This window comes from Falco punctatus (genome assembly GCF_963210335.1).
Source record: "Falco punctatus genome assembly, chromosome: 3".
Taxonomy (NCBI): domain Eukaryota; kingdom Metazoa; phylum Chordata; class Aves; order Falconiformes; family Falconidae; genus Falco; species Falco punctatus.
This window is the reverse complement of record NC_137582.1, coordinates 16,523,765-16,536,980: the sequence shown is the minus strand read 5'-3', so window position 1 is coordinate 16,536,980 and position 13,216 is coordinate 16,523,765. Positions and strand designations below refer to the sequence as shown.

The 13,216-nt window shown below is 42.8% G+C and overlaps 1 long non-coding RNA gene across 1 annotated transcript in view; it reads left to right on the top strand.

The window, feature by feature from the left end:
• LOC308060715 overlaps positions 1 to 13,216 on the top strand; it is a 228,783-nt gene that overhangs the window by 190,460 nt on the left and 25,107 nt on the right. The window contains exons 7-8 of the long non-coding RNA XR_013926849.1: positions 2,917 to 12,743; positions 13,089 to 13,192. This is a non-coding gene — a long non-coding RNA (uncharacterized lncRNA). The remainder of the gene's footprint in view (positions 1 to 2,916; positions 12,744 to 13,088; positions 13,193 to 13,216) is intronic.

The window sequence follows — 13,216 nt, the reverse complement described above, 5'->3', positions numbered from 1 at the left end:
CCACAGCAGTGATTTAATTTGGATACAAATATATAAGGAAACTTATACAGACCAGACAAACATCTGTCAGGAATGAACAAGGCACAGATAATTTTGTCTGAGCAGGACAATGAACTAGGAGACCTCCTAAAGCTCTTCCAACTGTTTTCAGTAGTAACTTGATCCTGTAAATTGACAGTAGTTTTCCCAGGCAGGGCATGCGGTTACAGTCCCTGGGAGCTGAATTTTGGTAACAATGAAAGTGATGCTTACTGCAGCACAGGTCTGACATGCAGATGAACTCATCAGTCTCTGCAAGACCCCATATCTCAGTTTTGCCAGGCTAACATCTGAAACCTTGTATGTCATTATCTGCTACATCGCTCCCCTCCCTGATCACCCATCCTCTCGGACTTTCACTTCCTTGCTCTGATTTGATTGTGCCTGTGATGTTGAAACACTCCTCTCTGTGTATCTCCTGCTGCTACTATTAGTTCCTTTTTTACTTTCTGAAATCTCTTACATTTGTTTACAGATGAAACCCTCTGAACTTCCCCTAAGTCACCACCTCTGCCCATTTTCCTGCGGAGACGTCTTTCAAAATTTTACTTTTTTCATTAATTTTAAAGTTTCATATTCTTTCTCTTTTTAGTTTCTTTTCATGCTATTTTCTTTTATCCTCTGGAGTTTTCCAGTGTATAGCTCATATTCTTTCCCTTGCTTTCCATTTTCCTGGAGCTGCCTACTACAGAAGTGGTCGTCTTTCTTTTCTCTAGGTAAATTTGATGCTTTTTTTGTTCGCACATAACTGTTTCATCCTCCTGAAGATCATGTGGGCTGTAGAAACACAATTTGTTTCACCAATCCATAAAAGAGAGTCTCTCCAAACTAAAATTTCTCCAAGCTGCACTAGTTTTCCTACTAGCTGCCTCAGGTTTCAATTTTCTGTGCTTTTCACAGAAAGTCTATATATAAGGTCATATTCTTTTAGCTGACTAATCTTGCCCTGACCAGGACAGCCAACAGTCTGGGACTTGCTTGGCACAGGGAAAACCTGAGATCCAGCCCCTGGTGGGGATCAACAAAGGACTTGAACTTTGGTCATCTTTGTCCAGCATGGAGACCCTGTCCACCAGATTATTGACCCTTCTAAGATGTGTGGCTCTCAGAGGTCTGAGAAGATCTTCTAGAGGTCACAGATTTGTTCTGGTGTGAAAGGGAGAAATCTCAAAGATGGAAGTGGTCTGGGAAAACCATTTCCCACAGAGCTGCCACAGGACTCATATCCCCTGCTTTGTACAAGTGGTCACAGTGTGGGGATTGGGCTGGTTTGCTCCTGATGTCAGCCTTCTCCTGGACTTTGCGACCGCTTACAAAGTAGTAATTTGAGATTTTTCCCTAATTTGCTCCCTTTGGCCCTGAGCATGGATACCAAACATTGCTGATTGCTTCTCCCTCTTGTTCATCCTTTAGAACAGCATGGGTCTCTTCTGCTCCTGCAAAGCTGAGCATTACTCCAACTTACAAGCATAATTTGCCTTAGTATGGAGGATCACAACTGCATCTTTTTAGGACAAGCTGTATTTATTTCTCCATGTTGTAAACTCAAGGCAGAATCTCTATCTTTTACTAATATTATTTCTCTAGATGAAAATTTCCTTCCTCTTTGCCAGTTCATACAATAGAGTAAAATTGCTGTTAGGATAGGCTGTGCATGTTTTGATGGACACATACAGGCAACTGCACAAGTCTATCTCACAAAAAGAAGATAAAGGGGGGGGGGGGGGGGGAGGGGGAATCACACCCTATTTTTCATCAGTCACCAGAAATGTAATCTGTGTTTTACTTGGAAATATTGAAAGTATAAGTCTTCTTATTTTCAGTTAAAGCAAATTAGCCTGTTCTTCCTCTTTATTTACAGGTGAAACCATAACTTTTCTTGCCAAATGAATCTGCCAAATGCTGTTTTGTCTTTAAATACTTTTTAGAGGTTTGGTTTTTTGGTGGGTTTTTTATTTATTTATTTCTCTTTCTCCCCTCCTCTGTATGCCTGTAATGTCCCAGTTTTGCCTTTGTTTTGCACAGGAATAAGCAAAGACAGCCCTAATTTATGCGTTAATTTTAAAAGGTGTAAAATTCAGTACAAGATGCCAAGGACAGTAGAACTGGCTTATACATGCAAGACCTGCTCCAGTCATAGGCTGCTGTGTTCTAGTCCATATCCTTAAATTCTGCAAAAGCGTACCCTCTGTTACTGAAACTGGAATTGGAAGGATGAACAGTATTAAATTAAGAATCTATCTGTATTAAATTAAAAATCTGTTACATTTCACTAGTGTTATTAATGTGCCATCTAAATTCCCCATCTAACATATAGACAAACTAATCCTCAGACAAAGCTCTGACATCCTGTAAAAATACACTGTTCATTGACTAATTTTTCCTATTGTTTTCTTCTCTCAGTTGTTTTATTTTCATGACCAGAAAACTTCAGCCCTTTGCCTGTGGGTAAACAGCTAAGTTGTGTAAGATCAAAACAAGCAATATTCATTGCAATAAAAGTATAAGCGGACCTTCTGAGTTTAAAGTTTAAAAGCATTTAAACTTCATGCATTTAAAGTGAGATTGCTTCATCCTGTAGTCCAGATTCTTCCTTTGCTGTGGCTGTCTCACCCACTAGTGAATAAAAATTGAATGTGTTTCTCCTAGCAGCGTGCCGTGAGAGACTGATGTGGTCCAGAGTAGAAAGAGGAGGTGTGGGGGACGTGACCATTGCCACCAGGATTGGTGTTGCCTGACCATTGAGCAGATATCCAAGCCACCAGTGTCAGGAATTTGGGCAGCCTCGTTTTTTATTCTTGTCCTCTGACTTACTTTGCAGCTCCTGCGGTGTCCTGCAAGTCATTCTTTCTGCTTCACCCTTCTTCTCTGTGGCAGGAGAAGGCTGTCCTGTTTGCTGTGAGGAGATGCTGCAAGGTTTCAGGAGCTGATGACTCCAAAGACTTCTTCAGCAGAAAGCTGCTGGCATTTGCAGCTTCATCATGGAGCTGAAGCGAGCAAAAAGATTTCCAGAGAGGATGTTCTGTGACATCTGCCGCTTAAGACTTCAAGGCATTTGCAGAGGTGAAGTAAGCATACTATTAACTGACTAGGAAGCAAATCCTTTCTCTTTAAAGTTCTTGTTCGATGCAAACTACAGGGGAAAAGGAATGGAAAGCATCAATCGAGATCATTTACTGTTACCCCCAAGGAGCAGATTCGTTGTCTATTTTCAAAAGACTGCCATACAGCTATTAAAGAGCGTTCTTGGCTTCTTGGGGAGAAAGGGAATGTACCCCTGTTGCTATTAATTATTAATAATTGCTGGCATATTTAATGAGTTCAGAAAATGATCAGTTCATTCACAATAATCTCTTCTGCCTGCCCCCTCCAGATCCTCTAGGAAAAAAAACCCAACAGACAACAAAATAGAGCTACTAAATTTCAAGGTGACTAATGACACACAGCATTAAATAGCAGGATGAAGACAGAATTTCTGTAAAGGATGTTGCTGCTTAGATAGCTTTAGAAATGCAGGACACTTTTATTTCATTTAAAAAAAAAAAAAAAAAAAAAAAAAAAGAAGAAGGTGGTAGAGACAGACTTAAAATAACCCAGCTACTGAAATGTCATTATTTTAACTTGATTTTGAGCATGCAAATAAAGGAAAAGAATGAGGAATGAGGTATTCAGAAAGAGCAGGTCCCTATAAAGGCTAGTTAAAGTCAGTGACAAAAATTGAGAGGCTGGTCCCAAAGGGGAGTCCACGCTGTGTGAGAAGGGAATTGCCCTGTGAATGTATTTAGTCTGCAGCCATTTGGGGTGCAGCTTTTGTGCTGTCTTTACTGTGCCTAGTAAAATAAGATGCTGGCTTGTGACTAGGAATCCTAATGCTGATCCCTAACTAATGCTGATCCCTAACAGCAGCCAGCATTGTTAAAATGTCAGCAAGAATGATAAGAGATATCAGGCATTTGGGGCAGTGGGAAAGGCAACAACTACGTTTCTGCTCTTTTATTTGCAAAAATGGGTTCTGGCAGTTACACATCTGCCGAGGATTGCTTTGCTCCTTAGGAATAGAACAGGAAGGAGAAATAATAGGAAAATATTTTATGAAGTGTGACAGCAGATGGGCTATTACATATGACTCACTGTGTGGTGTGCTGGCAAACTCTTACTAATGACCTTGTGACTCGGCGGCCACTTCGGCAGAGGTTACAGACTTGACAGGCCATCTCTGCCTGGCAAAGGTGAGCCTGAGCCCAGCAAGCATCATGCTGTTCTGAGACTCGTGATGCCAAAAATGTGTTACCTGAGTCAAGGAAACTGAATTATGTGGATAATGAAAATTTATATCAGAGTTGAGTGTAGTTGCCTATGTGGATACTGAAGTTATTTATGTCCACAACCATTTCATCAGTCTTATAAGTTATCAAACAAAGGGGCCCTTGCTAAAGGTGGAGGTATTAAATGGGGGTGTCTTACCCACATGTTAAGTAGAGGTGAGGGGAGGACTGGACCTGGCAAGAAGGTGACAAATGTAGTGAAAATGCCAGAGCCATCTACAAATTGATAGATCCATGTTTTATTTGTCCTTTAAAAATCCACCACTGTACAATGAGATGTACAAAGTACAATGCACAAAGAGGAGACCACTGTACAATGCATGGTAGGGAAGACCCCTGCTGCAGAAAGGGAATGTCCAGGCTGATCTAATACTTCTTCTCTATTTTTAATTTCTGTGTCACAGATGACGATTTTATCATCGAGTCTTCATGAAGCCCAAAGATCACCGGTTTTCGAATGGCTGTAGATTCACACCACGGGCACAGGAGACGGTCAGGGGAAGATGACCTGTAACTGGTGTCCAAGCTCTCCTTTGGTGCTTGTGTTACAGAGCATCTAAATCACATATTACAGCCGTTTGGGTTGTACCACCTGCTGAAGCAAACAGCCAGAGACGTAGCCCTGTAGCTACCTGTGATGTTTCCAGTTCCAGGTGCATTTGGTTTTGTTTACAGCTGCATTGGACTTGCATAGAGAAATGCTTACACCTCTTACCAGTGCCTTGGAGGCTACAAGACCTTGTGGAATAATGAAATTACTGTTCTGTCACCACTTCAAACTTTATATAAGAAGACATAGGAGGCATGAAACAGCTTGTATGTGATATATATTTGGGGTACTATGGGAATTCCATACTTTTCCTTTCTGTGCCCTTGGGGAGTTGTGTCTCCTTTGCCTTAGGGGAGCAGTTTCTGCCTAGGCTGCTCCAGAGGCCACCAAAGCCAGACAGAGAAAGGAATGTGCCCTCTCTCCTGCACCTCACTAACACGTTTTATTGATTTATTACAGGGAGCCTGATCTTTGCTGGAGAAGCCCTCTTGGGAGGGTAAGTATGAAGCAGCTGCCAGTGAAGGCAAACCTGAGGGCATATCCCTGCTGAAGGTGTGACACAGAAATTTGGTGGCAGGGCAGGGATCTAAGAGAGCTTGGGAGGAAGAGAACCTCTGGTTCCCAGCTCTTTGAGGGAGAGGGGAGCTTTCCTGCCCTCCACAGTCACAGTCTGCAGACCTCCGACAAAAAGGGAGCAAATCTCAGCATCTTCCTCTTCAAAACTTACTCCTGTAGTGAGTTCAAAGGAAGTTTGAAATATTCTTTGTAATACCCACAGAACTTCAGGGTTCAGATACCTCACTTGCCAACACTCATGAAGAATGAATAGTTCAGTGAAGCTCACATGCCTGTGTTTTTCAGATCCCTGCACCAGATGGATAATTTGACTCACTGTAACAAGTCAGAGCAACCTCAGTTCATTGACCCTCATAGAGCTGTTGCAGCAGCAGAGTACGGGCTTGCTCGGGGCACATTCCCGGTGCATTCCTGGAGCTAGGGATTATTTGGGGTGGTGCAATACTGGGTGTCCTCCTGCCACTGGGATATCTCAACAAAGGTTGAACCCCTGCAGTTGCAAAAGCACAGCTGGGAATTTGGCCTGTGATGTTCTCTGGTCTTATCCCTGTTCATAGCTATGCAACCCAGAGGAATATGGAGAGGCAGAAGGAAGCGGAGAGCTCTCCTCTGACAAGGAGGAACTGTGGGCCTTTGTGCAATAACCCTGCACTCCTTATTTTCCAAGAGCTTTATTAGCCACTCTTGCATAAAGCCAAACTAACACTATCTCAGGACAAGCATCAGAGTCCTCCTATAGCCTCCTGAGCTTCCTGAGGCCAGTGCAAGTACCAGCTTTTCCTAATGCAGGAAGGTTGCCTGTGTAAACTTCACCCCGTGACTTCAGCCATGTAATCTGTATTCAGAAAGAGATGCTGCATTTGGCCCTCTGGCTGCCGTTGTCTGGCTGTTACCTGTGCAACCGTTGCAGAGCACCATGGCAAGGGAAATGCAGCAGACACAGCTGGAGGTGATGTCAAGGGGGGGTGGGGGTGGAAAGAGATCGCAAGTTGAAGGCAAGAGTGAAACTCTAATTGAGGATCTGTAAGGTATTGTGAAGATCCTGTCTCCCCTTGGTGGAGCATGCATGGAAAATACAAAAGATTTCCTGCCCTACATCTCATGCTACAATGTGTCTCTGGAGGTTACAGTCCATTTCTACACGATGGTTCCTCTTATTTTTCCAGGAGGTGAGGATCCCCATGCAGGAAGTTAAATCCTAGAGGAAATGGGCTTGTTTTCTTTCGGCTTCTTCTATCAACTCCGTCCCCATAGGACCTCAACTTTCCCAAGATTACAGACCAGCCACCAACGTATGTGATGTAGGAAGGCATCCTGCTCTGGAATTTCCTGCTGTCCCACCTCTAAAACAGATTTGGAGCATCACTCACCAGCGAGGCCCAAACCAGGCTCTCTCAGCCCTGATACAAACTCCATTGCTCCACAAAAGTGCTCATGCCCTCCCATCCCCCCTACTTGTGGACAGACGCATGTTGTCCAGAGAAAAGAATTTCTTGAATTGGAGGTGGATAAGTATAAATGGGCTTTTTTCCTCTGTGCCAGGAGTGGAGCAGGACCTGCTAGCAGTGTATCAGTATAGGCAGCTCCCGATGTTTTTGCAGGCAAGCCTCTCTTGAGCAAATTTGACATGTCTTCATCCCTTCCTGTGTCCCCGCTTTCTTCCTAGCCTGGTGGTGATGCTGACACTGAGCTAGCACGACTACCCGAGCCTGTCTGTCCTGTAGTGCTTTCTCCAGGGCTCCCTGTGTGTGAAGCCCCTGGAGCTGACAGAGCACCAAAAAACATGTTCATGGGGGTAATCTGTGCCTCCTGCTTGCAAAGTACTCCTGTTCCACTGAGCTGTTGGAAACAAGAGCCCCATTATGGCCCATTCCCCTAAAAATGGGGCTTCTGAGGTGGTTGTGGTTCCTAGAAGCCGATATCAATGCAGGATCAGGTCCTTACCAAGGAGGTTTTGACCTGTTTGGGTAAGAAGAGCTGAAAGGACAACATGAAATCATAAATTAGGTGTATGAAAAGTTCAGAAAGATTTCTCTTGTGAAAATGAGGTTAGTGCAAGGAGAGAGCTTTGCTCAGCTTCTGCAAATTTCCACCCTGGTCAGCTGCAATCATGTAAAGAATGAATAAGTGGAATGAAGGGCAGCATTTTGCAGTAAATTCCTCGTGTTCTGAAGGTTTCCTCTGGACTGAAAGAACAGTAACTATCATCCATTACAAGGGTGTGTAGATGTGATCAGGTAGAAACAATCTCGAACAAATGCAGCAGAAGCAGCTTTAAGATGCAATGAGCGTTCTGACTCAGAGAGAATGATTTCACAGGGGAAAAATCCAAAGTAAAACTCCAAGAACAATGCTAATTAGAGATGTGTCAGGTGCTTGGCTCTGGATTACTGTTTTGCTAGTGTGTGCATTTCAAAGACAAGTCACAGGCAAGAAACAGAACAAAAGATGTTGAAATTTCCCCATCTTTTTTTTTTTTTTTTGTCTTCCTTGAATTAGGCTGAGTGAAGTCCTTGGGAGAGGAGGCTGGAGAATGAGCTGTGCTGAAGGCTCACTAGCCCCAGCTAGTATGCTATCCACAGCTGGTTTCATTATTGGCTAAACTGTTGGAAACGCAATCCAGAATGAGGGAAAACTGAATTCTGTGGTGAAAAACTGGGAGATAATTTTTTAACTCTCAAAACCCGCTGTAATTTGCGGCTTCAGACAGGACAAAAAGCAATGGCAGTGTGAGAAAAAACTGCTTCTGGCTACGCATCCTACCTTGCTTCAGACTAACAGAAAACTTAGCAAAAAAATTTGAGCTTCCCAACTATACACAGTTCTACTCCCCAGGGTCCTCACTGGCTAATTAGCACTCTCCCTGCCAACAGCAGTGATCTTTTCAAAGTCCAGCTTTCTTCCTCTGTTGAAACCGAAAGGTTTTTGCAAGCAAGGGCGTTAGTTGCAGGTGAAAGCTTCTTTTTAATGAAATTGGGACCAGGTTTCTCCCTGAGATTTTGATCATCCATTTTGCCTAGCTCTCTTTTTTAAAAAATTTCTCACAGATGTTCCTTCTTATGTCTCATCATACTTGATACCACTTCAGTGCTCGCTACCTGGGTTAGTCTGTACATTCTAAGGCCCCTCTGTCATGACTTTCAGTAAATATGAGACAATCCTATAAGTCACCAGTTTTGCTGGTTATATATTGACATTTGGAAACCTTTTCCTATATAACCTGTCTATAAGAGACAAATCTCAGCTGATGCTGCCTGTCTGTCCTAGAAGAAATTCCCTCTGCTCAGAAGACTAACCTGTTATTGATCATGCTTGGGAAAGACCCCTGAGGGTTTGCTAGGTATGATTTATGCTTTTTTTCTCTTTTCTGCTTGCTCAGCATTCAGCCATTTGCTTTCTTACTGCTTTAATGTTGTCTGTTGCAGTGGTTTGTGTTTAGTAATTGATTGTACCTTAATGTCAGGATAAAAAGCAGTGGTAAAATGAGACACTTAAAAACAATTACTTAGTGCATGTGCACATATGCCTATGCATCTGAATATAAGTAACCTGATGTATAACAGGATTAATAACTGGAAAAGTGTTTTTTTCTAGCTGAGGTGTTTTTTTCAGATTCTGTAATTGTGATTTGAAGGGTGTTTAATGCACTGATTCTCTCAACCCCCTCCCTTTGCTTTCCACCTCTCTGCCCTGCCCTGCACCCCACATGTGCAAGGAGGAGCTCGCCCTCGGCGAAGGGCAGTGGGGAGATGCCCAGGCATTGAGAGGGATCTCTGACAGGGCACCCCAAGTCCTGTGCTAGCACCCTGCTTCTGGGATTTTTGCCCCCTTTTCACCTGACCTGTGCACGTTTGCTGTCCAGCTGCGGGTGAATGCAAACCTCTCACTGAAACCTCTCTCACACAGTCAAATTCAAGCCTGCACCGGTGACCCCGCTGCTTGCTTCTGCTGTCATTTTTGATCTTGCAGGGGATGAGAATATATTCACATGCAAAGTTGTAAACTGCCTGCACTTCACCTGCCTATTCCGGTGAATAAACAGAAAATTCTGCTTATGGCACATCCTTTCAACAGGGGAATACTTAGCAGATGAACTAAGGCACTGAAGCGTGAGTACCATTAGCCACACTTGCCAAATGAAGAAAGAAAGAAAGAAAAAAAAGATATAGTAAGGCAAAAATCCCCTGGTTTGGAAAATATTTCCTGACTATCTTACCTCAGCCACATACTAGAGAATCTAATCCTGTTAAAATTCCTCCCAAGTCCTTCTATCCTCATAAGAGCATTTAACTTTATATACCTCTTATGAATAGTTCTCCAACAAATTATATTACCTGCGTAAGTATCAGTTTTGGGGGTTTCATTATGTGATTTTTTTTTTGTTTTGTTTTATAGAAGGCTCTTTGTACACTGATGGCATTACAGAGCTGATGAGTAGTTTGATTTACATGAAATAAAATGGGGAAAATTGCATGAGTAAGATGAGCTAATGAAGCATTGAAGAAAGAAAATGTTACTGTGCTGTCAAAAAAAAAAAAAAGAAAAAAAAAAACAACCAAAAAACCCCACACCAAAAAAAACTCTGTAGGCTGACAAGAAACCAGACAAGCAGACTCTCTGAGTAATAAATTTACCAGCATTTTAAGACGTTTTTAGTTTTGATAACATCTTTACAGGGAATGGCCTGAATCAAACTTTTATGTTTTAGTATCTTAAGAATTGGGGTGTATGGCCAAATAGGAACTTGCAAGTGTGTCTCTGTTGATTTAGTGGGTTGACTGAAAATCCTGAGCCAAATAAGTCTTAACATTTGTGTCCAGCAGTAGTTTTAAATGTTCTTTTTTTTTTTTTTTTTTTTCCACTTTCAGTCTCTCTTAGTGGAAGCTTTAGGCTTGTAAGGGACAATTTCACTTGTTCAAGTAGTGAGATGTTAACTGCTCAGGCGTATTTGTCTTGTTATCAAGAAGCAGTGGAGAGTGGGAAATCTATGGACCTTGGATTAATTTCCCTGGAGTTTAAAAGATAGTCTGGATTTCCCCCCCCCCCCCCCTTGCTTCTGGAAAATTCAGCCTGTAGATCTTGGTGCCTACAATTTTTTATTTAAGACATTGGTGCAAAATCTCTGAAAAGCCTGATGTGAATCATCCCAAAGAATCACATTTTAAATTATTTGCTTAAAAAAAGCACCAATGCTGGTGCCAAAAAACAGTCTGTAGAATAAAACCCAACTCTTCTGTGTTTTATGACCTTAAGGGGAAACACTCCAGGGTTGGATCTGCTAGCTTGTACTAATGTCCAAGGGCTATGATCCAAAACTGCAATTTTTTCTGCCTGATGGGAGACTGCAGGTGTGGCTTTGTGTCTCTGTCCCAGGATGGAGGCTTCTGTACACCTGGGAGAGCTGCACTTCTCTCAGATAGTGCATTTATCTGAGTGTGTGTCTCTTGCATCCCAAATGGATGTGTTGGGTGGTATTAGCAAGCATTTCCAAGAGGCGCATCTCTGCAGCATGTGTGTGTCAGGCTCACAGAATAAGTCAGTCAAGTGAGTGCCTTGGGATTTGCCTGCTTCTGAACCAAATTTTGGATTTTTGACCCCTGTGAGGCTGCCAATGGGTGCAAAAGCTCAGGCAGCAGGGATTAGCTATGGCCACCTGGGTGGTGTTTCTGGGATTCAGCCTTTTGGCAGCCCTAGGAATGGCTTTCAGCACCACCCTCACAAGCAGAAAGCCTGATTTGCATCCCTGACTCTAGAGCATCATTTTTGCTTTTCTGACTCACTGGCTGTGCCATGTTACCTTGCTGGGGCTATCAGACAGCATAGGTCAGGGAGGCTCAGCTGTCTGTCCGAGGCACCTTGTTCCTTCTCCTGTACCTGCCAGCCTGCCTCAGACTGAGGAGTGGAAGCCACCGATTGCCATGTCCCTCGAGTCTCCCCTAAATGCCCAACAGCCAGACCCTGCCCTGTGCCTATTGCCCGCTTTTTACTGAGGCGATACTGAAAAAGGAAGGAAACGTTACACAAAGCGATTAAGGACGAAAAGTCACCAGCCCGAGAGGGATGAGCCCCAGTCCTTGTTTAGTTGCAATGCAATCTTTACATGTAATGATTTATGCTTTGTGTCTCTGAGAGCACTTCCCCATATAAAATTGGAGAAGTTGGTTCATATAAAATTGGAAAGTTGGTTCGGAAATGTTCGGATACACACAGGGGCACCATTACCCTCCATTCTTTTTCATATTAGTGGCTTTGCAAGTCAGGTCAGCCCTTATCTGAGATGCTGGTGCTGAGGCCAACTTATCTGATCAGATCATCTATTCTGGTGGAGTGGCAAGCAAGAAATTTTGCAGAATCCATATTATTGTGGATTTGCATTAGTATATTCACACCATTGATCCATATATCCTTTTATCATTGACTCATAAAGGAAATGCCAAACTTGTTCTCTGTTGAAAATCATTCTCTTTCTTTTACTCCGATCACTGACGTTATCTGGTGCTTTCTGTACAATTTTCTCATTCTTCTCTGCGTTGATAATGCTGGATATTTTAAACTTCTCATCAGCAAATTCCATTTACAGCAGGCACATTTTTTTTGTGCAATGCTATTAATGAAATTATTGTCATGTCAGTCCTGAGACCAAACCTTGAGGAACTCCAAAAATACTCTCTACAGCCCAGCAGTTCCCCTTTGAGCACAGGCCGTTATCATCTCCCCATTAGTCAGTTCCTTTTCTGCAGTTTTGGATAGTGCCTGTCATTTTGGATCTGCATCGTCACCATGTCCCAGACATTGGAACATGTCACAGACAAAGTTAAATGAGGGCAGCTGGTTTCTGAGGCACATCTGTACCTGTTTGATACTTTCTGACCAGTCCCCGGTACCAAGCTCTGAACCATGTTGCAGACATGGGTACCTTATTGCCTAAATCTCAAGCCTTGCTTCCTATCCCAACGTTAATAGTCAGGGAATGTGCCAAAGATCTTAGTCTCAGAGTTTTGATTGGGTTTATACTGACCAACACTATCTCTGACTGGTACATCGCTCTAGACACTGGTCGCTATGGGCTGCTCAGTGGTGCCTGTTGAAGCAACATCCGTTTAATTTCTCTTTTCAGACTTTCCCCTCAGCTGCCTTCCTGCCCACCTCTTTGGGTTTCTGAAGAAATATTTCCTTTGCTGTCGTCCTCCAAGAGTTATTTCTCTACAAAAGATTGCCAGTCAAGCTGAGATTAAGATATTCATACCAAGTCGGTAAAGAGCTGGTCTATTTAAAACTCAGGTGTTCCCCAAAGATGAACGAGTTGTGCTAAATCCACTGGAAACATCGGTGTGCATTAACTTCGTCTGGCCTTTTACATATAACTTTTTCTATACTGAACCCACTAAGTGCCTGAACTTAATGCCAAATCATTGCCTGATTGAAACAATTCTCAGTACTAAAACGTATACCAGGAGAGATTCTGGGAATATAAACTTCTGTGACCTAATTCTTAACCAAAGTAAAATGATATAGCTCTTGATTTCAATGAAGCTTTGTTAATTTGTACCAGCTGAAATTTTAGCTCGTAATTTGGTTTTCTTTTCTTTCTCCCTCAGCTCCTTAAAATTTCCACTAAGTCCTCTCCCTGAAATGTCACATGAATCTGGTAGGCCACAGGATTTTACAGTGGTTCACTGAGATATATATGGCTGGGAGAAAGGTTAGTCACATATTTGTCAGAGGA